Source organism: Prenolepis imparis, unplaced genomic scaffold (assembly GCF_030444845.1).
Source record: "Prenolepis imparis isolate NDT839.2.m4 unplaced genomic scaffold, iyPreImpa1.0 SCAF_5, whole genome shotgun sequence".
Lineage (NCBI taxonomy): Eukaryota > Metazoa > Arthropoda > Insecta > Hymenoptera > Formicidae > Prenolepis > Prenolepis imparis.
This window is the reverse complement of record NW_028141163.1, coordinates 14629426-14657307: the sequence shown is the minus strand read 5'-3', so window position 1 is coordinate 14657307 and position 27882 is coordinate 14629426. Positions and strand designations below refer to the sequence as shown.

The window sequence follows — 27882 nt, the reverse complement described above, 5'->3', positions numbered from 1 at the left end:
CCTTTATAAAACGCGTTCAGCAATTACTATCGCGACAAGCGTAATGCGCGTCCAGGTTCACCTCCGCGCCGTTTAAATCACCGGGCGATGCTCAAAAGGCAAATGTACAAGGTAAAAGAGAAAAAGAGAGAGAAACCATTTAACGAGGGGCAAAGTAGGGCGAAGCGCGCAAACGCGATCGAACGCGATACGATTTATCGCACCGCAGCGAAGCAAATGCATCGGCCGTTTCAGCGGCAAGCAAAATAGAGTCGTTTACGCGAAACCTTCTCTCGTTATTTCGCACTTATCGGCTGAATATCAATCCCGAAGATAATCGTCGCCGGCACCATTTGTCTCGTTATGTTCATTATCGACCCGCGTTTAAGGTAATTCGCGAGTAATAAACTTGTTCCAAATCCCCGGACATAGAATTATCGATGATTAACCTATCATGATTCGATACAATATCGGAAAATTATCGGTGCGTGAAAATAATTCGTCAGCTTTGTATATAATGTAATATCGGATCATTAATTACATAGATATAGATTACATTGTATTATATACATATGTAGATTATATTATAATCGTACAGCATATCGATTATTAATAACGTCCTAAAGATAACCGAACCAACAATCGTTTTTTTTTTTTCATTATCTGGAATCTGAACGAGAGAATAAAGAAAATACAGGAAATTGCGTCAACAGACGCGATAAGGAATGAGAGAGAGAAGTCGACGCCAAACTTTCTTCGTTAATGTTGGACAAATTATCGTCGAGGCAAGAAGGAGCCAGGTAACTCGCGAAAACACGCCGAAAGACAAGATGAATAAAACAAACTAAACAGAGGTAGAGATAACGTTACAGAGATATCGGTGGTGGATTTAAATTCTGTATTTCTGGCGAATCAACACTTTATTCGACATTCCGTGACGTTCTCTCTACCGTTTTATCTTAATGTTTACCGAAACTTTGTTCACCCGCCTGAGAATTAGTAGAGGAATCAAAAAAGGGCCGAATTGCAGGAAGATGGCTATAAAAAGACAACGAAAGGGACGACCGTGATTTTCGACAATGACATTGGAAATTAGTATTGTATTGCCGAGCAAACATATTGATTTTATGAAATTATTTTTTATTTAAGAATCTTGTATGATAAATATGTCACTTGTGCGTTGAAGAAAGTTTCAAATAATTATTCTTGATAAAAATATTAATTTTCGAAAGATTATTTACCGAGAAAATAAGTTTAGCTTACACACTTAATTTATCAAGTAAAGTTATTTTCAAATTTGTTAAAAATTTCAAACTGACGAAATTTTCTTGTCGTTTTATGATAATTGAAGATTCAATTAACGTTATTGCAGCAATAGCGCGTTTCCGTTAAAACTGCAGCAATCGGAGCCGACAACGCTTTTAAAAGCGACCGCGCGGCAATTAGACGGACAGGTCGTAAACGTGTATCACACGACCGTGTCATTCACCGACTTACTTGCGTCCTCGTTAAGCTCGCAGACGGGTTAATGATTCAACAGGTGTTGCGCGTCGGGACGAGCAAGTTCGGCGGCGGCAGTGCGGCGCTTTTTTGTTCGAAACACATTGAAAGGACCAGGAGACGCAGCCGATACGAAAACGCTCGCGGGTCCGGCGAATGTTCTGAAAGGCCTCTGAATAGCCGAATAGTCTCTCACGAAGCCGAACAGACACGAATTTCTCATCGAGACGAATAAACTTTTTGGCCGTCTCTCAAAAACACTCGGATTTAGACAGTGAAAGATAATGACAGAAGCTTATAGCACATATTTGTGCAGAGTGTCGTATTTTGATTTTAAAAAAAATATGTAATAATCAATAAATAATATTGTAAATAGCAAATAATAATCATGCATTTCCCAGGAACATGAAAGATCGTATAGATAATGTTTATAAAAAAATAATTTTATCTATATATTTCTTCCAAGTAAATAAATAAACATTATTTCTCAGATTAAGAGGTAACAGCTTTTCCTAAACATTTTGCCTCTGGCAATACGATTTACATCTCTTTTTACGTCTTCGTATTCACTTATTTATTGCTCCTGGATATTGCTTTTGTCTCGCGTCTAAAATCGCGTCTGGAACGCAGCTACGAAGTTAAATACGTGATAGTAAAATGCGGCAGCAAATTAAGGTTGAAACATGTGTCCGTGTATACACGTTTGCGGCATCTAACTTGTCCTTTTTAATGCTCGTGTATTCGAGAGGAGCGAGATAATTTAAATTCAATGTAGCCGGTGCCAGCTCGCAAATCACATACCTCTCCCTCCCTCCCACCTGCCCTCTTTTTCCCGTCATCGCTCGCTCGGTGCAACCGTTGCGGATGCATTGCTTCGCGGCACGATGCATGGCGCATGTATAACTGAAAGATATATGGATTTGTTATTTATTTATTCGGTCCCGACCTCTCTCGCGTGCGTACATACCGCTGAGTGCGTGCGCGTACTCTCTTTCTCCCCCATCTCTCTACGATATCTGCAATTCTCTCACTCGAACGATTGCCGACCGCATATTATAAATATATGTGACGCGAAACGCGCCGTTCCCGCGACAAGTAAAACGCACACTTCTAATAAGTTTTATTTATAATTTCGATTAGCACGACGCTGCTGTTATTAATAATAATCGGGCGCCACTAGTCGTGGCGCGATTAATCCGTCCGCGTATCGATTATGTATGATAACGCGACACACGAGAACGGCAAACGGAATTGCGACGTTACGTCACGTTAATAAGCGACGCTAATAAGCATTTAAGCGGCATATTAATGGACTGAAAGAACGATGCGCGTTTCGACGAGAGAGAGAGAGAGAGAGAGAGAGAGATTAACGCTTCGATTTTGAATTCCAATACAACGTTGTTTAAAAAAAAATGTCTCCGTCGAATGAATAATTCAATAAGAATTTTCCCGAGCTTTATCGCGCCTAGTTGTCTCATCCTTGTGACCGTCGTTGAATCACCACCGCGGCAAAAAAACTCGCCGTCAACCTTTACGCGCGCGCAAATAAATCGACGTAGTAGACTCAAGCTATCAAGTTCGCGTATATAGATCCCGCGAGAAAATCGCAGCGCGGGGACGAGGGTAAGGGGAGGGAGGATGAAGTACCTTTTGTTCGTTTATTTGCGAAAACCGCTCGTGTACACATTGTGCGCACCCGCACCAAGTATGTCGCGTATAGACCCAACGTAACCGCGACTGTATTTACTTTCCACCGTTCGCGTGACATTCGCAAAGTTCAACGCGAATTAAATATAGGTTACGCGCATCTCTCGTCGTTTGCCCCAGGGCAAGAAATTAACCCACAAGTCCACGTTACAATCCGTGTATTATAATATCACGTGACTATCATTAGTGATTAACGACTGGTCATTAGTATAACGATGTGATACGAAGCTTCAAGTTGGAATTTCTTGTTGCGCGACATTTGCGCGAGAAAGATATATATAATATTAAATATATATGATCTTATATTTAATTATATATATATATAATTATCAATATGTAATTATATATTAATAATTAAATATATTTAAATATACGTATGTAATCTACTTATCTTGATACTTAGATTCTCACATGTTCAAGATATTTCAAAGATATTGCACGTTATAATTGTAGTACTTCATTTTATGAATTATAATCCTTTTTCAATTCTTTTATAGAGAGAAAGTGATACTTTTCTCTAATAACACACCTTAGAACAAAGCATAGGAGAAAAACTGCGAATATAGCAATGATCCTAATACTTTTGCTTTATATTCTAACGTGATGCTGCGAGTTGAACTGACTTGCGCATTGCGGCACACTAATCGGCGCGAAAGAGCAAAATTATCAATGGAGCCTGCATCACGAAAGTGTGTTAAACGATTGCGCAAAGTGCAAATCATGCCGTTGGCGCAGTCACAGAGCCGTTTCCGATCGCATTGAATCGGTAACAAGGTCATTGGCTCTCCGCGCGAGACAAGCGTAATTGCGTCAAGCTGTTGCGGGCCTGAATTTTTTAACACCGTTCAAACTCGAACGCTTGATATTGAGCGCACGAGCAGCGAATATCGCATGAAACCTCGACGAGACGAATTAACGTTCCGGCCGCAATAACGTCGCTAAGCGGAAATTAATCGTTGTGTGTCGGTATAAAACGCGACGCAGCGAACAGTTATGCAAATAAGCTGCTGCGTGTATAACCGGAGTTAATCTGTCAAGTTAAACGCGAAACTCCCGGTTTGCCGCTAAATTAGACGTCGAAACGAAAAAACATAGCGGAAAGCACGTTATTATTATTTATGCGGCGCGAAAAGAGAAAAATTATTATTATTATACAGTACGACCGTATATATATATATATATACATATTCTCAACAGACAGTAATCGTATACAATTATTTATTGACAGTCTAATTTGTGTCAATACGTTTTTTATATTGTTCAGCGGCATTGAGATATGATTGCGTTTGTTTACTCACATATATCTTCCCATTCGATCCTTATTCCCGAGACCTTCTATTCTCCGGATGATGTGAAAGATCGTCCCGGTTATTGCCAGAGGGAAGTCAGCTCCGTTTCCGGCTCTCGTCACCAGGCTGGAAATAAAGAAAACGCATACTTTTATAAAAGAGTTCTCGCCTCATGCACGATCGGGTAATTCGCGTGCTATAACGACAGTTATCGTTATCGCGATACTTCGAGCCAAGACAAACTTTGCCGAGCGGAAGTATCAGAAGACGAGAAAGATATCCCCCTGGTTCTCTTGAAACGATAATCGGTCGATCGAGGTTATCGTTCTCGGCTGTTTCTCGCAACGACGATGCATAAAAAAATACGGATAAAAGCGTCAGGGAAAAAGACGTAAGACCAATTCAAAAATGCAGCCCGCAACAGGAGAGAAGAAATAATTTATAGAGAATACAGAAAATTTATATAATTACGCTATCGCAACGTTGTAATCATATTTCTAAACAATTTGATAAATTCATAACTTAATAATTTCAAAGAGTTTTATTACATTCTTGTATAATAATTTTATGCAACATACGTATTATTGCTATGATAAAAACTATTCGATCACCCTTCATAATTTTTCAACTTTAAAAGATTAGTTTCCACTGTTATAATCAATTTTTATAGTATTTTAATTTCTCGCAGCATCTCGCTGATACACAAATAAACAGTAGAATTAATGCGAATTGCGGCGCATTGTTTCGTGTTAACGAAGAAGTTATAGCAAAGAAAAATATTTGCCAAGAATGCGGTCGTTGATCACATCCGAAGTAGCAACGGGCACGATCGATTTATTACGGAATTACATCGCAACAAAAAGAATCGGTCGAGTCCGATGCAGTTGGTTCGGCGTTTCTTTCCCTTGCCGTTGGAAGGAAAGGAGAGAGTATAAAGCGATAAGGGGCTAATATAAGTGAAAATCCCGGTGTTAATATGTGGCGCGGAGAGCCAAGCAAGAAGAATACTTAATGGCCGGCCAACACGCGATCCCTTCCCGAGTTTTTTCCCTTTATTTTCTCCTTTTTCTCCCGGTCTCTCTCTCTCTCTCCGCGTCTGCTTCGCGCTCTCTTCCTCTCACCTCTCTCCTCCCGTTTTCACCCAGTTACTGTGATCCACCGCGTTCGAAATTCATGAGCGTAGAAAATGAACAGCGAAAATAGCGGAATAAAAGTGCCTGAACATGCTCGGAATATATGAAACAATGCCAGGTGTTCTTTACGCGCGCCATATATTCGCGCACGTGCATATATATGTATATATATATACAAAGTGTTTCTTAATCGAGACCGAATTTAAATGCGTGTCTAATTATATTGCAACAAAAATAAAAATCTCTCTTGTGGAGGAAGAGGAGAATCGGTGCATCGTCGATTACATAGAATTTCTGAAAACAAGCTGCTATTAAAACTTCACGCAGAAGTAAATTTGTCGCCAGAAGCAAATTAATTAAAGAGCACGCGATATATATCGCCCATATTTTGCATAATACACTTTACGCGTTTCTTTATTATTCGTCTCGCGCGCAAGTTTCCCTCCCGACTCGCAGTTTTAGAACAAAGTTGCGAATTATTCTTCGCGCCTCTCTCTCTACCGATGGTAGTAGTAGCTGGTTTATATTGCGGGCTCTATTCTCTCGCGATCGCGTAGCCGGCCGGCGGGGGCGGCCACGCCTCGATTTCATTCACGGCAGCAAACTCGCGCTCAATTATTCATACGGAATCCACCCGTTTGCCTTCTCTTACCCGATTGGATTTAAGTCGCGGAAAACGACGCGGCGGCGTACAATCGCGCGGAAATGAATATCTCGTCAAATCAGTCTTTCGCATCTTGAATTCGTAAAAACGAAGCGAAGATTAATATTATAGATATCTAAATTTGATATACATAAATACGTATTAATATCTCCAATGTATGTACATATGTACATCTAATCTTCCTAATATATTTCTCATACAGATTTGATGGATATCAAGTAAAGATATATACAAAAAAGAGGAAAGGATTCATAAATATTCCTCCCGGGACCACTAGATATCAGAGAATTAAATGATCGCGATAGATCGGATGCTTCGAGAATAATTGCACAGTCGTTCTCTTTTCGTCTCTTTCTCTCTCTCGCTCCGAGCACGGAAAGGAAAGCCGAGCACGCCGCTGCACCGATATCGTTTCAGCGCCGCGAAACTGGGACGGGGTTTTACGGACGGTTATTTACAATCGAGGTTATGAGAAAGGCGGGGACCGCACCGTTCCTCCGCGAAATTTGCGAAAGGGCCGCGCCACCCGGCGAATGCAAATTACGCGAATTACGTTGCCTGCAAACTCAGAGATCGGATAATAATCGACGCCGCGCTCGCCCCGAACTTGACTGCTTCTCTATCGCAAATATCTGAAGAAAACCGAATCATAAGCTTCGGATCTCATAATGTAATCTGTAATAATTAGCTGAACAAGTACAAAAAACAATCAAGCGAGATATGTGTCGTGTATAAGGTTAAATAAAGATTCGGTCGAAATAGATCGCGCGTCCACCGCAAAAAAAAAAAAAACTTGATTGATAATGCAATCGTTGATTCGCGGTTACGCTACACGCCCCGGAGATATTGGAAACAAAATACATCGGTTTGATTACCGCATCGACCAAATTGGTGGAAATGTCGGATCGCTTGACGGCAGCGGAATGCATCCATCGGTGATGCATCCATCGGCGCATGTCAAATTTGAATCACGTATACTGCATCAACAAACGGTGCATAACGTATACATACAGTGCAACATGCAGCGCAATAATCATTTTGAACATTCTATCAACAATGGCGGACGAGGACAGCTAATAGACAACATGTTCAAAAATCATCGTTAAATTAAAGTATCTATATATATAATAATAATAGTAAAAAGTATTGTCTCCGACTTTTATAATAAACTTTAATAGCATCGTAAACATTGTAGCAGTCCAGATTGCTATTTGCGAAATGAAATCGGAATATATTCGTTCGAGATACAACGAAAGCAGCGTCACTTTGAGCGGAGCGAAGCAATAATCGATTGTCTAGGGATTCCGCGGCGACCGGGTCAGCGACCTCAAAATGTAATCTTCAAAGAGTTCAAGGTCGGGACACAGAGGATCGCACAATGAGTAGTAATGCATTCCATTGTCGTTCGGATGAGTCTGCGCGCCGATTCTAACGGAAATGACGGATGGCGAAAGTGAGGCTCGTCTCTCGACATCGGAAATCGATTTGACGAGATCGCGTCGAGATTACGTGACTAATGGTGGCCTGTTGAAGACCAATCCACCTCGCCCGCGGCGGAAAAACTCGTCGACAATCGTGCCGTACAATTAAAACGTCTCTTAATTAATGCCGCTATTATCGCATTAAATTAATCGACGCGAAATATATGTTAAAACGTATATCGATAATAAAAGATAACCGGCCAACGCAACGCACTAATACACACACGTCGCGATTTTAATGATTCAAATTTCGTTCGATGATAATACGAGTAATAATATATACAAGCTGCCGAATTTAGAATCATGCCGCAAATGATTTTTCGCGAATGAAATTATCCCAACGCAAATATATACATAACAAATATCTATGACACGAATGAATAGTGATGAGCTTTGACGCGTATATAAATAAATTAAATAATCACAAATTGAAACGAACGTACGTAACACACAATAACGGTGCGGCGTTGTATAATTATCGTGCTACCGTTATAATAGAATGCGTTTGTCCCCGTAAACTCGTAAACAATAATACAGCGCATGCTGATAATCACCGCGCAAACCGCAAAAATCCGTCCACGTATTTTCCCGTTCGAAATCCGATTGTTTCGAAAGCTCGCGAGACAGAGAGAGGAAGAGAGAGAGAGAGGTGACAATTCAACACACAGTCGATTGAAAGAACGCGAGGAAAATGCGGGATGGACGATGAAGAGAAAAGAGCGCCGGCTGCTGTGTAATCTCCGCGGCCGGGCGCTGTTGGCTGGAGCTCAGCCAACGCCAGCATCCGTTCCACAAATGTCGCTAAATATACACCTAACAGTTTCTAAACACAGAGCGCGAAACTTGGCCGATAGTATACGCGGATTATAGGATCGCACGGGAATCGGCAGATGAGACAATCGTAGGGGCGCAAGAGGATAGCTCTTACATGTATATTCGATAGAATCAACGATTGACTTTCTGATATACGCGATCGAATTTTTATCTCATCTAAAAATTACACTGCAATACAGTTAAAATAATTTGTTTATACATTATATAGCATTTAAGCATAATATAGAGCGAAGTAAATAAAAACCTCAGTGAATCAATATGTCAACATGGTGTAAATAAAAAATAAATGAACGATAAATCATTCAGTTATTTTAACTCTAGACACAAAATATCTTTAAAAAAAAGTAAATAAGCGACGTACGTGAATCGAGGGACATTGGAAAATATTTGAACAGATGCAGATAGCGGAGAAAATGTGGAAAACGCGAGATATAAAAGATAGTACGCGATACAAGAGGAAGAAGAGGCGCGAGCCGCAGGCTGACCGTAATAACACGCCTTCGTAAATAACAACCGCGATAAAGTGACGAAAGATAATCGGTCATCGTTATCGTCGGCCGATAACTTCAGCCGGCGACACCACCGGCAAACATACACGTATTGCACACACACACACATACATACACACATTATATATACACACACACACATATTCAGATTCACAGACACACATATACGACACCCGTTGTCCGCGCGCGTCGACCTGCTATTGATTCAAGACTCGCACGACGTGATTCCCGTTTACGACGAGCCTCCTCTGTCGTATAGGTCAATTGACCTGTCTCGTATATCGAGATGGCTTCTGAATAATACACCGAATATGATTATATACAAGAGGAAGGTTTTAACGGACAAACAACTAAAAATAAAAAGCATAATTCAGCGTCAAACAAGATTCAGCCAAAGGAAGAGACAAGTTCATTAAAGAAATTCGTCATCTCTTGTTTCTATCTCGATAGTAGAAACATAACACAATAAATGGAAAACGTTCTACATGTGCCTTATTCGTTTTTGTGTTTCTGCATAAAAATAATATAGCACTGCCAAAAAATCCTGAATTTACTTGTCTTTTAATTTTATTTTTATGTTTTAGATAAATAGTTTTGAGAGAACAATAAAGAATGCGTCTCTTAATAGCTACGAGAGTAGTGTATGTTAACTTATACATATATCAATGAAATTCTTTCTGCATTTAATAAATAAAGCCATTAATATCGCTTTATCACCCCGATTAGAAAACAAAAATAGTTTAGCGACTCGCTTTTTAGCTCGCTTTTTAGCTAGGTCGGCGCAAACTCTTTATCGGCGTGACTTCACAACTAAGTTTAACGTATTGTATGCAAACGAATGATGAGCAGACATACGACACAAACAGTGCTATAATTGTCAATTAGATAATAAATGAAGTGCGAGCAGTATAAATAAACATAATTGTCGACTGAATGAAACAAAAGTCTCTTTTAGCTAACTTGTAGAGATTTTAAAATAAAAACTTGAAGATTACTCATTCACTCGACTATTAATCTTAAAATTTTAATTAAAAATTAAATATTCTTACAAAAATATATTCTACGAGCGAAAAATTATTTCCTACATCTATCTCCTCGTCTATCTAAAAATAAATAGCGATATAATAATTTATCATTTCAATTTAATTCAAAAATGATTTCCTCATTACTTGATCGATCATATCAGATGTTAGGGGACGATACTTGGATGCTCGTATAAAAACGTGAAAAGTTTAGCGCCTGCGCTAAATACCGTTGCGCCGCTAAAGGTTGAAGACGCGACGATTTAATAAAAATAGCAAAATAAGAAAATTTGAGAGGCGGTAGTTTTTCGAGAGCGTTGACGCCGCGCGAATCAAGCCGACACGGCGATATCGTACACACTTCCATGATGTTCAACGAACGACCGAAAGAAACCAGCGGAACGAAACGCGTGAGCGAGAAGAAGAGTGGACGGATGCGGAACGGGAGGAGAACGAGATGGAAGAATCGAGCAAGAGAGAGATCGCTCGCACGTCGGGATCTACCCGAAGATTATGGCCGGTGAGATACTCATGGTCAACCAGAACCATAATCATTCCCTCCCTCCGCCCCTCTCACACTTTTTCTTTCTCTCGCTCGTCAGATTTCTATCTCTATTATACGTCAGGAAAAAGAAGAGAAAACTTTGTCGAAATCATGCGGGAGAAGCTGATGAAGTGCAGAACGGATAGAGCTAGATAAAGGAAAAAGAGAGGAAAAAAAGAGGAAAAAAAACGGAGTAAAACAGAAGATGGGACGAGAGAACAGACGGTACCGAAATATCAACGACCGCGAAACAAGCGTCGTCGACCCGACGTCCTCGCTCTTTCTCTCTCTCTTTGCCCAGTCTCTCTCGACACGCTCGAACGGACGTGCCCGAAACAGACGTTTTTTCCACCTTGTCCGGGATTTATGTCGACCGATCGTGGGCAGAAAGAGCGGTAAGGGTGCTAACAAAGAAGAACCGAGAGCGAGGAAAACACGCGGAGAGAAGACGGGCGAGTACATAACGACATCGTGATACACGACGCCGATTCCTCTTTTTCTCCTTTCTCGAGTATACGCGGCTATTAAGAAGAATGTTTCATTTAAGCTAAACGATCGCGCGCACATTTGCGATCGTGTTATTCCTGGGATAAAACATCACTTTGTGGATCGAGAATCGAGTCACTCTCCGTGAAAAGCGATGATCTTTACGAAATCAATGATCTTTGCGCGAGAATGTGTGAAGATAAATTACATTCGATTACCAGTACCAGTGTCCCATTTCCTGTGATGTCATCGTGGATATCTGTCGTGTCAATAATAAAACGAATGCCGTTCAAAGGTTAGACAGACATTTGTCGACGAAAACCTCGCTGCGGAGAAAATCTATTACGAGAATTTATTTCAAGTTAAACGGCTCTTAAGTTGAATGTCAACATTTACAAAAGTATAAGATTACACTTTGGTAATTATTATCTAAGGGAGAGAATTAGATTAAATAATATCTCTACTTTATTCACTTTCCTATAGAAGAGGAATTATTTTTGAATTGTCACAGACAAAAGAAAATATACAGTTTCTAAAACTGTATTATCTGTCTCACCGTTCAAATGTAATTAAAATTAAAATCTAATTCGTAAAAATTATTCGAGGCGCTATAATTTTCCAACGATTGCATTTCAATTAATTTTAATCGATATCAATTAATCACTTTTAATTAATATGACCAAATTTAATCTACAGATATTTCAATTTTTCCATTCGTCAGATTTGAAATTCAGGATGTTAGGTCGAAGATAGATGAACGTCAGATATCCCGGACCGTTTCATTCGCCGCCGTCGTCGAATCGTATATGCTACGGTTACGCTCGCGGTTTTAATCGCGATCATAAATCATGTCTTTGCGCGCCGAGTCGGGAGAGTCGCGCACGATTGCGAAATGCTGCCGCACGACGACGAAACGCGCCTGCGAGCGAGAACGCATGATATATACCAGGCGGCTTGGTCTGCGATCAGCCGCGCGATGTCAAGGCCGCATACATTTTACGTGGAGATGGAGCGTGCTCCGACCGGCGAACGAGCTGCTTGGAGGACACCTGAGTTAGCAACGAACATCGCAAGAGAAACATAGATACGATGGATTGATGCATCAAAAAAGCGAAATAGAGCTAAAGAATTCGAGTCCATTAACAGACTGAATTAAAACAACAAGAGAACACATTTTCCGTTCTCGTAAAATTAGCTCTCTTATTTGTGCATGATGGGAATACATAAAGAATGACAATTTAATTAAAGTTAGATTTAAATAACACCGTCAAAATTCTAATATTTTCGATGAAAAGATAAGGCAAAAATATTTTGATCTGATCACAATAATTTGAATTAAATAAATTGAATGTATCAATTCGGGGGTTATGCCACTTTAAAAATTATAAAAGGTTATTAAACATTACGTAATTATAATAGCTCAAAATGGTGTATGCGAAATAATATTTTTTATAAAAAACATTTTATATAATATAATGAAACTGCGTAATTTTCCGTTCATTACAAGGCGCCTCGGATTCTCAGAAATTCGACGACGTGAGAAGAATTTAAGCGCAAATTCATGTCGCGTCGATTTATGCAGCGCGAGCGCGCACAAAGTTAACAAATCGATCCGGGCGTCCTTTGCCAGTCAAAAAAGGAGCCTTCTACTCCTTGAGGAACATGCATGCGAGGCGAGCTTGCATCTAATTTCGTTGCATAGCCAGTCGATGCTATACATCGATACTACTAATCTTTTATTTGTCAAACTGAGCTATTAAAAAAAAACCTATTTTGATGCATTGATCCATGCGATTAATGAGAGCCTAAGATATCAAATTACATATCGTTCAAAATCATAACGAAATGTGCTATATGTTGCAGACGTAAAAATATGAAAAGTGTCTCGAGTTATTATTATATGCATCATACGTACGAAAAGATCTAATTTTAATTATATTGTAATAAAGTATAATTTAAAAAATGAAAATAGCTTTGAAAATTCGCGAAAAATTACTGATAATATTTAAACAAAAATTAATACATTAATTATTACATTGTAATGCATTACTTGCGAGAATTAATCAGCGATTTACGAAGATAATAATCACGATCAAAATTCTTGATAGATAACGTTTCTTACGAATACGAGTAGATAAAAATTAATTTCATACACGTATCTAACCAAGGATTTCCAGTTGGCATTCGACATGCTAAATTCGGCGTCAGATAAGAGCGATTATCTCAAAACCAATCTTTCTTTTTCGAGAGCGGAAACTATCCGATATCCGAGTGGACGAACGTAACGAGATTACAGACACGACAATCGCTAATAATCGATTCGGACACGTTCGCTCGCTCACAATCTCGTTTACTCTCTTAACAAGCATCATTGTCACAGCAGTTCGCTCGACCTGGATGCGGAGAGCTCGCTTATTCCCGGCTGTGTCTGTCAGTGTGTCAAGGTCGTATGCGCGAAGGATGCGCGAGATTGGAACGACCGTTCACGATTCGCACTGGCGATTTCAACAATCTTCTTTCTTTTGACGTCAACAAATATCGACGACGTTTCTTTAAACTTGTCCTCACGGTTGCGGATTAAAAAAAGAGGCGGGCAAACATAGCGTGGCGTCAAGTTTCAGCGAAAATCGAAATGAAAAATACGAAGCGCAAGTTTACAATTCTATTCTTGCCCCTTTTCAACTTTCTTTTTCAAAGAACTGCTGAAGGATTCCGTAAAGATTGTACTTCTGTGCACACACACGATATGTATATTCTATATATAGTAGTGTATTCTACCTATTTTCTTAGCAAATGTTTCCGGATCCGCGACCGCGACGAGCTTCTCTCCACCACCTCGCGGTTAGAAAGCGCCGCGCAATCCGGATTCTCATTAAGATAAGCGGATGAAATGTGTGATTTAAAACCGTGATCGAGCAAGATTTCCGGTATTTTTAACGTTCTAATTGCCGGAGATACGCGCAATCGCCGTATCGCGCGATGCCTCGCCTCTCGTGCGACTTCATTGTTGACTCGAATGACTTTATACGCCGTGGAGATCGAGAAGTAGATTTCGCTCGCGGCTCTGCATCGCATCGCTACGATGATGTAATAACGCTCGAGTAATACGGACGGTGGTTTCGTTGCCCCTTCATCATCTTTCACAGTTAAGAGATATTTTAAGTTTAACAGGTACTCGTGTCTTCCGGATTTTCTCATCTTCGTGCTAATAAATCTTGTCTCTCTCAAAGATCCGTCAAAATTAAAATCGTTAATTAAAAATAAAAATTATATAATAATTAACTTTACTAAAAATGCAAGGATTCGTAATATAAATCTAATCCAAGTAAGATATATAATATAATAAAATCAAGTGAGTATATTTAATATTTTGTTTTTGTTTATTAAAAGTTATCTAGATATTTTATATTAGAAGCGGATTATAAAATCAGCAAGACGATAACGCGTATAACGTATTACGTAAACTTTTAATACATCTTTATATTAAATATACCTAGAGAGAAAAAAAGATTCTAACTAATCGCGACCTTGACTTCACTTCAGCGAGAAAATCAGTCGAGTGTTCCGAAGACGTAATTAAGTACGCGGGTAATCCTTTGGCAGAACGCTGAAGAGCATGAAGCGTCGTAACTTTAATGAGAACATCGTAAACGATCCGGGGGATTCACATATTCGATGTGTGTATACGTTCGCGCAATTTCGTCATCCGCACTTTGTGGCAAGAATAATCGCCGACGTGGCTCTGACGGCGGATTCGGTAAAGCAAGCTCGCTTGCGCGTGCACACGTTCGCGCGATGTAGATATAATCTTTTTTACCACACACACGATTGCCAGGGTTATAATTGACCGACGCAAGGGTAGTCGACTCTCTTGCCGGACGAAAAAGGTCAGGGGTGATCTATCGCGGCGATGGCCGTGGAGTTAATTAACGATATTAAGCGCGCGGTCGCTGCTGTTAAAACGTATACGCGGATCTCACCTTCGTCATTTATATCTTTATTGTTTTATATTATTTTTCTACTACCTCTCCTCTCTGTTCTTCCTCCTTTTTTATTTTCTTTTAACTTATACTTTGTATCTAATATCGAGAGGGTTAAATTGATCTGATCAATCTTTTCGTAATACAATAATTTAATAATAATTTTAATTATTATTGCAATCATTGTTTGGATTATTAATCCAGATCGCCCATTATTATTAAAAATAATAATAATAATGAATAAACTAGATATTGTTGATAGTATAATTGTGTAAGAGTACGCGTTCCAATAACACGATATGAATTTCTCGAAAAGAGAGAGAAAGGGAGACATGTGTATGTTGAAACTCGGGCATCTTGCGGCATTATATGCTCGACAGCGAAATCCCCAGTTGCTGGATGGCTGCCAGCCAGCCAGCGTTTACCGACGACTGAAACCAATCTGCCAGATTTAAGTTACTCTCGTTCTGGGCATGCGGCGAAATCGCGCCATTGCTTATACCCAAAATCAGAACATAATTTCTATCCACCTACACAACAATGACGCATCGCTAAAAAGATGCCCTACGTATATAGCAAGCAATATCAAAAGTAAATTTGTCAAATTAATGTCCGTTTCGCTTTCGCCTCATTTGAATACACAACATTTTCATCGAAGAGAAATTGATTTCCAAAGCTGACGAATGAATTTATCATTATCATACCTGTAATGCGACAAAAGTGAGTGTATTTTTATACATATAAGAATAATCAATTAAAAATTTGTCTGACAGGTATGTTGAAGTGTATTATATAACTCGAAAATATTGGAAATTAATAATATTCAGCAGAATGAACATATTGATTTATTCGAGTAGCTGTTTCCGTTCGAAAACGACGTTTACGACGAGGATTATACGACTCACTCACGCGGATATCTCCAGTGACAACTATGTGTTGTCCGTGACTTTCTCTTTTTCAGTCGAGAAATCAGATAAAAATGCGAAAGTCAGGTGAGCGGCCATCGAATTTTATTGGTGAAAAGGGTGAGAATGGATGTCGGTCGAGTACAAGTTTTTTTTTTTTTTTACGACTAGAAATATTCTATCAGAAATCACGATATGAAATTACAAAATTTTTAATCAAATATATGCAAGGAAACTCGCAATCGCGCAAATAAAAACGATGTGATTGAGATATCTCTAGATCTTGAGTAGCATTTCGTCGGACAACTTGTCGAGCCGATCTTCTGTTTGCGTTATTCGAGAGTTTCAGTACCTATTTCCGACGTTTCGATATATCTTATCCCAATTATTTTTCCGGATAAAATGTCCGAACGTGGACAAACGCGCGTTTTATCTTCGTCTCTAACAATTATAATATATGCAATAAACGAAAAATTATATTTTCTTTTTAATTGACTGATTTTTTTCTAGAAGAGATAAGAGCTATTTTTAGAAACATACCTAAACATCAGCCATTTCTGTTTAAGATATGAAAGATTCGCGTGACAATGTAAAGTAGCTATTACATGATAACAATCATCTTTTGATTGATAATACTGATAACTCTCATGTATGTGGAACAATATCGCTTCCGTCATGATGTGTTACGAACAAATAGCCAAATTATCTTTTACGATATTGTTTCAGGAATGAAACTTTCGAGATGAAAGCCAATTACGAAAAGCAAGAGAAAAGGAGAGAGAGAGGGATAATTGGCGCTGACAATCGATCGCCTTTCCGTCCACGCTCTTCGATATGCACAAATCGGTTTAATGAGAGGAGCGACTAAATGTCAGACGAACTAGAGTCATCGATGTTACAGGAAAATGAATAAAATCGACATGACAAGATGCCTCAATCGTAGAAAAACTCATTTCCTTCCGGAATCAGTTTAATGTCGAATGCATTTTTCCGAATTTTAGTCACACATTCAACAGCGTGGAGTTAATCGCGTATATCGAGAACCTTTATTAATCATATATTTATAATCATGTATCTAATTATATTAATTATGTGTATATTTATAATATATTAATTGTTAAAATTACAAACACTAAAGCATACGGATCAAAGAAATGTTGCTACTATATTTGACGTGTTATCATTATCATTATTATCATTATTATCATCATTTAAATGCCCCGAAGAGGGCATTGACACGAGATAGTGGCGAAAGATTTACGGCTTCTCTTATTGCGATCGACAAGCCAACTCTGAACGAATAAAGTTTGTTTCGACGGTCAATAAACGGCATCGCTATCAATTACCGCTTTTCCTTCCCCGCCGCGCACCAAATATCGAAGGAACAATTAATCCTACCGAATAGTGAAATACCAGTGTTATAGGATCATTCCGTTATACATCCGCACTCGCGAACAAAATCGATCGGACATACCCCCGTTCGAGTATAACGATCGTCATTATTAACTACGTTATACGCGTCGTATTATTGACCAATCGACTCGAAGTCCAGACGATATTGATTCACGCACGGGATAAGGGGAGATCATTAAACGCAATCGCGTGCAAATGTTGATCCAACGTCGCGCGCGCTTTCTCGCCTTATTTCGTATCGAACGGATTTTAACGCTTCGCTCGTAATTGAGGGTTCTGCGAAAGGGTAAACAAAAGCTTACTCAAAGCTTTACACGATTTTTCCAAATAAAGTCACAGACAACTTATAGACGATATACATATAAAAAATATACAAATGTATAATTTATATTCTCTTTTTCTTAAAAATAAAATTAACTATATAAACCTACATTTCAACATGTATTGTTTTTAAAATTTTTTAAATGCCTTTTCTCTTCCTCCTAAAATGCGTTTAATTTAATTACTCTAAGTTTTCTTTAAAATTACTAAAAGATCATGTTTTTGTATTAAGAATCATGAGAACTTAATTCTACGAAGGATTAATTTCTCTTAATTCTATCCCATTCATATAAGAGAGTTTCTATTCTATTTATTAGTAGTATAAATCATTTCAATCGAATTAAGCTTTGCTTTCTCCTATCACAAGTTCATCGTACGTTTCGCCTCAACGATGATTCCGGGTGCACGATCGCACGCACTAAGGCATTAAGCAGGTGAGAAGGTCGAGATTGAAAAAGGCTACGTCCGGATACGTGTGTCGCACACGTGTCAAGGCCGTGACGAAGGGAGAGCGTTCGGAAGGTTGGCCATCGAGGAGAAAAAAGAGAGAAACAGAGAGAAGATAGAGGACAGATATCGTGCTTCTTTCGGCACACGCGTGTGCAAGCAATGTGTGAGGGCATACGTGTGGTACACGCTGCCTGATCGTTCACAAGCTAACGCGCAATATGCAGCAACGTGCGCTGCTCACCGCAGAATAGGTCGCCCGCGTGGCGATGCGACCGCACTCCGACGCTATAATTACCTACGCGCGTTCCTCCGCTGCTATAACGGGTATTTCGCTGCGGTTGTATACGGAAACTAAATTATTCGGCCTCTCCCTCCCTTTCTCCTTTTCTCCCTCGTAAATTCGACATAAGGTCTCCTCGCCGTTTAATAGAGAACTGAGATAGAATTCTCTCGTTGCGATCTGTCGCGGCATCCTTTTTAAACCTTGTTATTTTGTCGTGCACCAGATTTCGACACTATGATGAAGAATAGAAATAGAAATGCGCATGACTATATAACATGTTGTCTCGATTTATTATTCTCGTGTTAATGATGCTATTGTGAAACGGGACAATTTTCGATTGTCTGGGTCACAGTGGAAAATGACGATGTTATAAATTATTAGAGAGCAACTTCAAGTACTTATTTAATATTTCACTAATTACGTTCTCCAATAAGTAATATAATCAATAGCTCAAAATGTACATAATGATCATATGTATATGTATATAGATCGGTGTCCGTAATTAAAAAGTTAAAGTTTCTATTCAGAAAATTAAATCAGTTCACAAATGTAAATTCATTACACAAGTATATGCTTATCATAATTAATTTACAAATAAAAGAAACATTTCTTGAAAACTGATTGTATAAACATAAACTGGATAACATAAGCATAAATTAATCTTAGATACACGGTTGATATTTTAAGAATCTTTTGTCTTTAAAATTTAAAATGCATCACATGAACAATAATGGAAATAGCGATTTTAATTATTTATTTCTGTACACGATAACTCTTATATATCAATATTTATTGCTTACAATCATAAACTTGTCAAACAAATCTAAATAACATTATCGAACGTATTTCCGATGTAGACCGGATTATTATACGAGCGGATATCAAACAGTTATTATCGTCACTGACAAACTCGCAGAAAGACTCGTCGATTCACGAGGAGGAAACGTTCCGAGACACGCGATACATCGCAAAGTAATAATTTTTGCCGGCGTTATACACGATGAAAATAGCCGCTTCCGTCGAAAAAATCATAACTGCGAGAGAAACTCCGCGGTTTTTCATGCGAACGAAATGCAAGTTGTGCATCGTCGTGCAACACCGGTGACACAGACACGCGGGAGACCGGCGGCCGCTCTCTTCCGGCGCGTGTAATTTTCCCGCGTAGGTTAATATTACTGGCGCGGTAATTGTTCGTTATCGTAAGCGGATCCTATCTATCGGAATTAGCCGGTCTGGCTTGCGTATCGACCGAACGAAGATTACTGTCCCGTGTGATTGAGCGGCTCGCGTTTCTCTTTTGTTTTCCTTCTTCGACGTCGCTCGAGGATGCACCGTTATTGAAATTGACGTTTGCGAGATTCAGTCAGTGAAAAAAATCAACGTATAATAAAGATATCGAACTCACGAACTATTTGCGTATCAAAACAGAGAAGGTCTTTACTTTTTACTTCGTTATACGAATGTCGTTGACGAAAACTAAGACAAAAAATGTATTTTAAAAAATTGGTATAAAAGAATTATTGTAATCTATTTATTATCATATGTCGCATCGTAGAAAATCGTGTAATCGCCGATCTTTACTTAAACTCGATCTACAAATTGAATTTCGGTGGGCTTTTATAACGCGAGGATCATCCAAACGAGCGAGAGTGGTTGAAGCGAATCGGGGATTCGCGGAATAAGGCATGTCGAGCCGCAAGGCGGGATCGAGTCTTTGCGCGCAGTGGCGCAAAGTACCAGAGGAGAAAGCGACCTACTTGCGGGTCGAGTAATTATAAGCCTTGAACCGGAGTAAAGGAGTCGTCGAGCAAGCGAGCTGAGCTTGGGCCGCTGCAGTTCAGCTTAAGGCTTAAACCAGAGATGGAAAATCAAACCAAATTCGGAAATTCTGAAAATTCTCTCACGAAAATTGTGTATATAAAAATAATCCCTGACTATCGAATATTTATTAGATAAATATATACTGAATAATTAATTTATTAATTTTAGTGATAATTCCGAAAATAATTCTGCGGTCCCATGTAGGAATCATATATCCAAAATACGGAAAATGTGATTTTTAAGCTAATTGAATAACAAGTAATTTATAGCACTTGCTACATGTTAAAATATGAAATTCTCAAATACATTCTATGTAATAAAATCCTGAAGAAACATTTTTAAACATACTAAAACATACTACATCTCTGGCAATTTATATGGCTATTAGATTTTAATATTATCTTATCTCAAAAAGTATATATGGAGTTGTTTGTCAAATATATTTAAAACATGCTAATAATATTATAAACGATACATATAATTTAGTAATAAAATCTGTGCTTCAAAGATCCAATCAACTTCTATTCCGAGAATAAAATGTTATTTCGTTCCATTCAATATTGTGCATTAAGAGAAGTTTCCCAAATGATGTCGCAGAATCAATTAATTGAAAAAAGCGCACATGAAACTATAATTTAATTGAAGTAAATATAATTTATAAAATTTTTTTAAATTTATCCAAGTCCTTAAATCTCTAAACGATAGAACGATAAAACGCAGACACATTTCCCACCGTGGCATACATTCCCGAGATTAAGATTAAAATAGAAACACGAGACTCCGGACAACGAGGCACAAGTGCGGGTTATACCGGTCAATTCTCGCCTACGGGACACACACGCGTGCTCTCAGTCTTCTCTCCGTCTTTCTCTCTCGTCGGACCAGCTCAAACGCGCAAAGTTCAACGGTCGTACGTGGGTGTTTCTGACCCCGGCGAGGATACCGGCGTGGGGCAGAGGGCGGCGGGCGTCGCGACGCACGCGATGGTCCCCGGGAAGGGCGCAACGCGTGTCAGGATTCCGCGCAAACACACCGGAAGTGGACTGCGCTTTGCGCACCTACGCTTTGCGCGCCGCGCTTTCCCGCTCTCCGGCGTCGCGACGCTCCGCGTCGGGATCGTCGGGCGTCGTAGCCGCTGCATTGATCGGGAGGCCTCATCCGCCGCACGTCCCCTCCTGCCCCTTTTCCCGTTCCCTACGTTCCCTCGTCGACGAATCATAGTCGGCGGAAACGCGGGGACGACGGTGGCGGGCGGCGGCGCACGAATTTTGGTTGCAACTGCAACCCGATGTTTCGCGATCGTGCCGAATGACGAGTGAATAGGACGGCTGCGAGCGAATTGAAACCCGATAACGCGAAATTCATCGTTCGTGGTGCGTTGCACATATCTCAACAATCTGCTAGTTTACCAACTTTTTATTTGCCTTGAGAGAGTTATTTCCTTTTCTTCTTTTTAACTCGTCAAATATCTCATTTTTTAATTAATAAATAAAAAAAGGATTCCATATAAAAACAGCTGATTAGAGAGAAAGAGAGAGGGAGCTGCAATATAACTTGTAGAATAAATTTTATCGACAAAACAAAAGTGAATAAATATATATTCCAGAGAGAGAAATTTTCATATCTTTATACAGATGTCACATAAAACATATTTATTGAAATTGTTTGTTAATGAGATGCGGAATATCAACATAATCATGAGTTATGAGATAAATTAACGATCTTCATTTACACTTTAGAGAGCATTTTCGCACGTGTAAGCAAGAGATAAATAGTTTCTCCTAACAATTCGTATTTTACAAGTGTAATGCATAAATGTATCGCAAAATGCGAACTTCCTAATATGATTGCTAATATCAATAAAACAAAGAGAGAGAGAGAGAGAGAGAGAGAGAGAGAGAGAGAGAGAGTGTCTTGACAGATTAATTTCGACGAATGGCAAAATTAAAAACTAAAGCAAAACAAATGCAAGAAACTAATTGCAAGCCAAATTACAATTTCAATAAATCGATACGACTAATAAATTTCGAAATCAAATCTGTATTCGATGCAAATCTAAAATAGAATTAATTCTAAGACCTTGCTGCTAAATATACTACAATAAGCACAAAAATCCCCTTTATTAATTTGCTCTTTTTTATGAAAAACACATTAATAACTGCTAAGTGCCGGCATCCCGGTTTTACGTAGAAAAAATTCGCGTTAGCGAGAAATATTTCCATCATTCTGACGCAGACTATGCAAAGAAAATAACGACGTATACAAGAGTACGCAGCGCGCGGGAACGAGTAAGACGAACCGGGAAAATTGGCGGAGCGTTGGCGTCTCTCCGAGACCATGGAAATGTCAAAGTTTAAGACGCGGTCATCGGCGTGTCCTCGGCAGGGTCGCGACGTTTGCAGTTAGCGCAATTCCACCGCCGCCTCCGGCACGTGGACCCATTAACCTTTCGACGAAGCTTTGATGTATACCGAATCAATTTACCGACTTGTTATAAAGTTCGCCAATATACCCCCGTCGTCACGGTATATCGACATAAATTGCTTGTCTCGCTCGCTCCTTCGTTCGCGTACTCTTACAATGGCGATGCGAATTTACAACAGCGGATGTGTTCGGGCGAAAAAGATATTTTAGAATTAAATTGCGCGAAAAGACGAAGGCAGAGAATGCGCGAAAAGACGAAGGCAGAGAATGCGCGACATTCATCATCTTCTTACAATTAGGCCTAATAGGTTTTCTCAAAAATACACGCGAGACATACAAGATTAGCCCCTCGTTGAAAATTGTAATAAATAAGAATAGATTTATAAAAATGCAATTACTATCGTAATTGTGATAATAATAAAAAATAGTTTAATCCTTCATTTTCGAATCCTGCTTTTAAAAAATTCTCCACGCGAAATAGGCAAACTCATTCGAGTTTAAAAAATAGGACGTTTCACAGTAAGACTATATAGTTTTTCCATTCGCTGACTACCTGATATCGTTTCTCTATCTGTTTTACGACCGAGGCATTTTACGAAGACGAAGGCGACGTGAAAACTCGAGCGGAACAAAGAATAAGGGGTTTCAAAATCCTCCGGAAAAGAGGAGGATGGAGGACGATGCACGAAAGAAATATGTATATAAAGAAAAAGAGAGTAAACCATTGAAAGAAGAGAGAGCAAATATCGTATAACCAATGCTTAGTAATAAGTTCAATTATTATTTATATTTTTTACATTATATATGTATATATAGTATTATGTATATTATTATACATATATTATACGTATATTAGTACACATAGTTGGAAAATTTGTGTTTTCTTGTTAAAAACGGTTCCCGTTAAAATTTTTATGTAAAATATTTAACACATTCATGTCTTAATTTAGTATATTGCTGTTGTGTTAATTGAACTCAAATGTTTAAGTATTAAAACAACTGAAAAAAGTATAAAAATAACACAATGTGCATTTATTTTTAATTTTACACAATAAATATGTACCGTATTATTAGTGACAAGAATCATCAGTTAAAATTTACAGACAAAAATATTCATTTTATCTTATAAGTCGAGATGATAAAAATGTAAAATTAACATTATTTTTAGTTAATTTTTACATTAAAACTATGTTAATTTTACACAATTTATTTTAAGTTTACTTAAAATTTGCATTTATTTTATGTTAAAATATTAACACAATATATTTGTATCGCCATTTAATATATCCGTATTTCCGTACTATATTAAATTAATACCAAAATTTCTGTGGACCGTTTGGAGAATGTGATATTTGTTAAATTTAACACAAATTTTTCAACTATGTAATATTCAAAAAAAGTTATAGACATGCCTACATTTTTCGGCATATTGCTAAAAAAAAAACAATATTTATAAGATTATTTTTTAAATATAATAATACTCATTAAAATTAAATTAATATCGAATAATATCACGAGTTTGTACCCTACAATGCCTCAATGATTTACTTCTCAGAATGTCAATTAATAATTAAAATTTACTATGTTATTATTAATTATAGTTATACTTCTGCCATTTGATCGATATATTTAATATGTAGTAATAATTCTATTTTTTATCTATATTTTACACGTGAAAATAAATTCTGTGTATTTTTTTACAATATAAAATTTAATCGGTCGATATACGTTATAGTTATTACTATGTCAATCATTATCATGTAAATAACATAGTTGAAATTGTTAAAACATTGTTAAAAAATATGTATGATAAATACATCTCGCATATTTTGAAAATAATTTTTTATCATATTATTAATAAGTATTTTTTTATGTCTTAAAAAAAACCAGATTATTATCACAAACTTGTATCATTTAATTGCATATAAACTAAATACGAGATGTAATTATGATAATAATAATCTAGACTCTAGACTCACCAGACGTCTCGCTATTTTTTTCTTGTCGTCTGATTCATTCATCTTTCCGTCTGAAGCTTTAATTATTCGATGATCGATGATCTATCACGCACCTAATTTAATCGAACGCGTATCAATTACTATCATTTGTAAAACTCGCGATATTTAATATTTGACAGACGCACGATACTTTTTTTCAACACTTTCGATTCGCGCATTCATGTATTTAGATATTGAGAGAAACCATTACCATTAAAAAAGCAAACGTTAAAAACAAACAAGATAACACGAAACAAAATTTCGCGATGCTTACACTTTCTCCCGATATTCTCCTTTCGCGCGACGAGAAGTACTTTTGATCGAATATCGATTACCGATATATACATTCGCGTAATACTTGCACTAGCCTAACCATAATAATTGCCCGATACATTTATTCCGCACTCCCGGCGACATTTATACGCGGCAATCCATTTAGTTGCATCACATTATTCACTACATCACTCGCGGCGCTAACATAACCAAAACATAGTGGCGTACTTCACTATGTACTTTCTCTCGACAGACTCGCCAACTTCGTGACACGCACGATCGCCATTCGATGGTCCACGCGTATAATGCATATTTGTAACACGCAACGATTGCCATTCGACGATTACGAACGCGAGAGACGGCAGAAGGACGTTCATATTATAACACGCGCCCGAATAGACAGATCTAGCGATAAACATGTCTGCGCGAGACGCGAGCTCGTGCTCGTGCTCCTCCCCACCACCGATTCCCGGAATCGTCCGCGCGAGCCTCGCTGTTTTCGTTTCTTCCAAGTCCCCTTCGTATCCTTCGACAAGGAAATCATGTCTATACACTTCTCCTCGCCTCGAGCTGATTTCACAAACGATGCACAACGCGATCACGACGATCGCTCGAGATATTTTATTCGGCTCTCCGGAAATTCAACTATGCGCGACGGTTGCCATTCGGCGACTGGGGGGAGACGCACTAACGGGGTTCACACGACGATCGGCAAGGCTTTAGTCGCCAAATTCAAGACGCAGCGTTCGACTAATAATCGCGCGCGCGAATATTATTTCTATTAAATTCAAAGTTTCCACAATCACGATATAAATGTAACCACATGTCCGATATTGTTTTAACGATAAATTTTGACTCCATATTTTCGTCTCTCGTGATTATTCGGGCTGGTTAATATTGTATTAAAAATGCAAAAACGCGGAAAAAGCAAGCCTGCCAACTGTTTGTCAAATCTTTTTTCCAGTATTCGATGACACGATATTTTCACAATCGATCGCAATAATCTATCCCAAGTTTCCGAGCGAACACTAATTACTAATTAATGTATATGTTGCTTTTGATTTTACGCAATTAATCTTCTATAGACAAGCAAAGTATCTCGGAAGAGCGAGTTCGATAGACTGATCTATAGCAGATTGTGAATGTGTATATATGAGCTTTCGCATCTATTCCCTCCTAATACAATTCCGCGAATAATCTTTGACAAACTCCAATGTTTTTTTCCAATACACTTCACGGTACCCATGTGTCCCTCAAGTAAAGGAAGCATGTTTATATTGCCTATCCTCGCGTCGAATTAATTCCAGGAACGAACATACTCTATATTCTTTTCTCCGAAAGCGAATAAGCATGGACAATGTTGATTAAAATATCGAGTGTTCGGATAAAAACGTTTCTCTCTCTATCTCGCTAACATGATAGTAATTAATAATTACTTATCGATCGATGCACCGCAAATATTAAATATATCGAAAACGGAATATCGCTTGCTGGTTCTTTTTTTCTGTTCAAAGTGAATATGCGAATGCGTATGCAAAAGTAAACACGGTTCGCAAGATAATATTAAATCGCGTATCGTGCAAATTTGCGCTCGCGATCGTAATCCTCGAGTGCGTTTACGCATATGTATATTTATTCGTCAATCTTCTTCGTGTAATTTTAAAACAGATAGAAATTGACATCAATCGAATAGCAAATATGTATGCGGCAAAGTGGCGTAACAAATTAGCGAGTAAATTATTTCATAATTTTTTTCTCAAACCGAGAAAACGTGGCAAAATGCACTCGAGACAATGTCAAGCATGAGATTTGATTCAAAATTATATCTCGTCTTTTCGGCGAGGAATAAACCGCTGAACAAAATAATGTAATGTCCACATTTTTTTTAATTTAATAATTTCTCTTTCACTTTTTGAAATTGCAATCAAAGCAATGCCTGAGTATACTCTATAATATTCTCAGCGGTTTACTCCTTGAATATGATGAAATAACAGAGGAATGTCCGTCTATTGCCATGAAAGAACAATTTTCCTCGCCATCCCATCAAAATCTTTCGTTAAAGGCAGATAAAGAAATCCCTCATTTCAATCAACTCATTTTGGCTTGAGGAAACAAATATATATGTATACATATACATATATATATATATATATATATATATATATATATATAAACTACTTCCATAAAATTTATTATACTAGAACACAAGCGCACTATTCTTTAATTTTGTATTAAAATGAATGATATTTTTAAAAAGATAAAGTTGTTCAACTCGATTAATATTTTTGACAGTTATCAGCTGATTTCTGTTAAAAAATATTAATCGAGTTTAAAGTATTATAACAAGTATTATTTACAACATTATTATTTAAATTTCTATAACATATTTTTATTTTAAAATTTAATAAATTAATTAACGCTTTAATCAGCTGATTTCTGTCAAAATATATTAATCGAGTTTAAATAAACTTAATATTATTTTTTTAAAATATTCTTTTTAATACAAAACCGAAGAATGTTGATTCTTGCAAGTATTGTTGCTTCTCTTCCGCGATGCTGATTAACTGCCTCATTACGCGTTGTGTGTTATATTCATAGTATCGAGAGGCTGTCATTGCGAGGGTTAGCAGTTTGACAATTAGTCCAAAATAAAATAATGTTTTAAATAATATATTATAATATTAATCAAGTTTAAAATATTATAACATATTTAAAACATATTTTATTTAATTTTATTTTTTTAGGACAAACTGTCAAACTGCTAATCCTCGTGATGACAGCCTCTCGATGCTACGAATATAACACACAACACGAATCGAGACAAGCAATCAGCATCGCGGAAAAGAAGCAACAATACTTCAAGACTT

General features: G+C 38.0%; 1 protein-coding gene and 1 long non-coding RNA gene across 4 annotated transcripts in view; one reads left to right on the top strand and one right to left on the bottom strand.

The window, feature by feature from the left end:
• Positions 1-17069, top strand: part of LOC145935780 (uncharacterized) — a 122490-nt gene extending 105421 nt beyond the window's left edge. Inside the window, exon 4 of the long non-coding RNA XR_014425279.1 lies at positions 16760-17069. This is a non-coding gene — a long non-coding RNA (uncharacterized LOC145935780). The remainder of the gene's footprint in view (positions 1-16759) is intronic.
• LOC145935779 (uncharacterized) overlaps positions 1-27882 on the bottom strand; it is a 176257-nt gene that overhangs the window by 104577 nt on the left and 43798 nt on the right. For all 3 annotated transcript variants that reach the window (XM_083037376.1, XM_083037374.1, XM_083037375.1), the window contains exon 3: positions 4485-4601. The gene's annotated coding sequence lies outside the window, so the exon portion shown is untranslated. The remainder of the gene's footprint in view (positions 1-4484; positions 4602-27882) is intronic.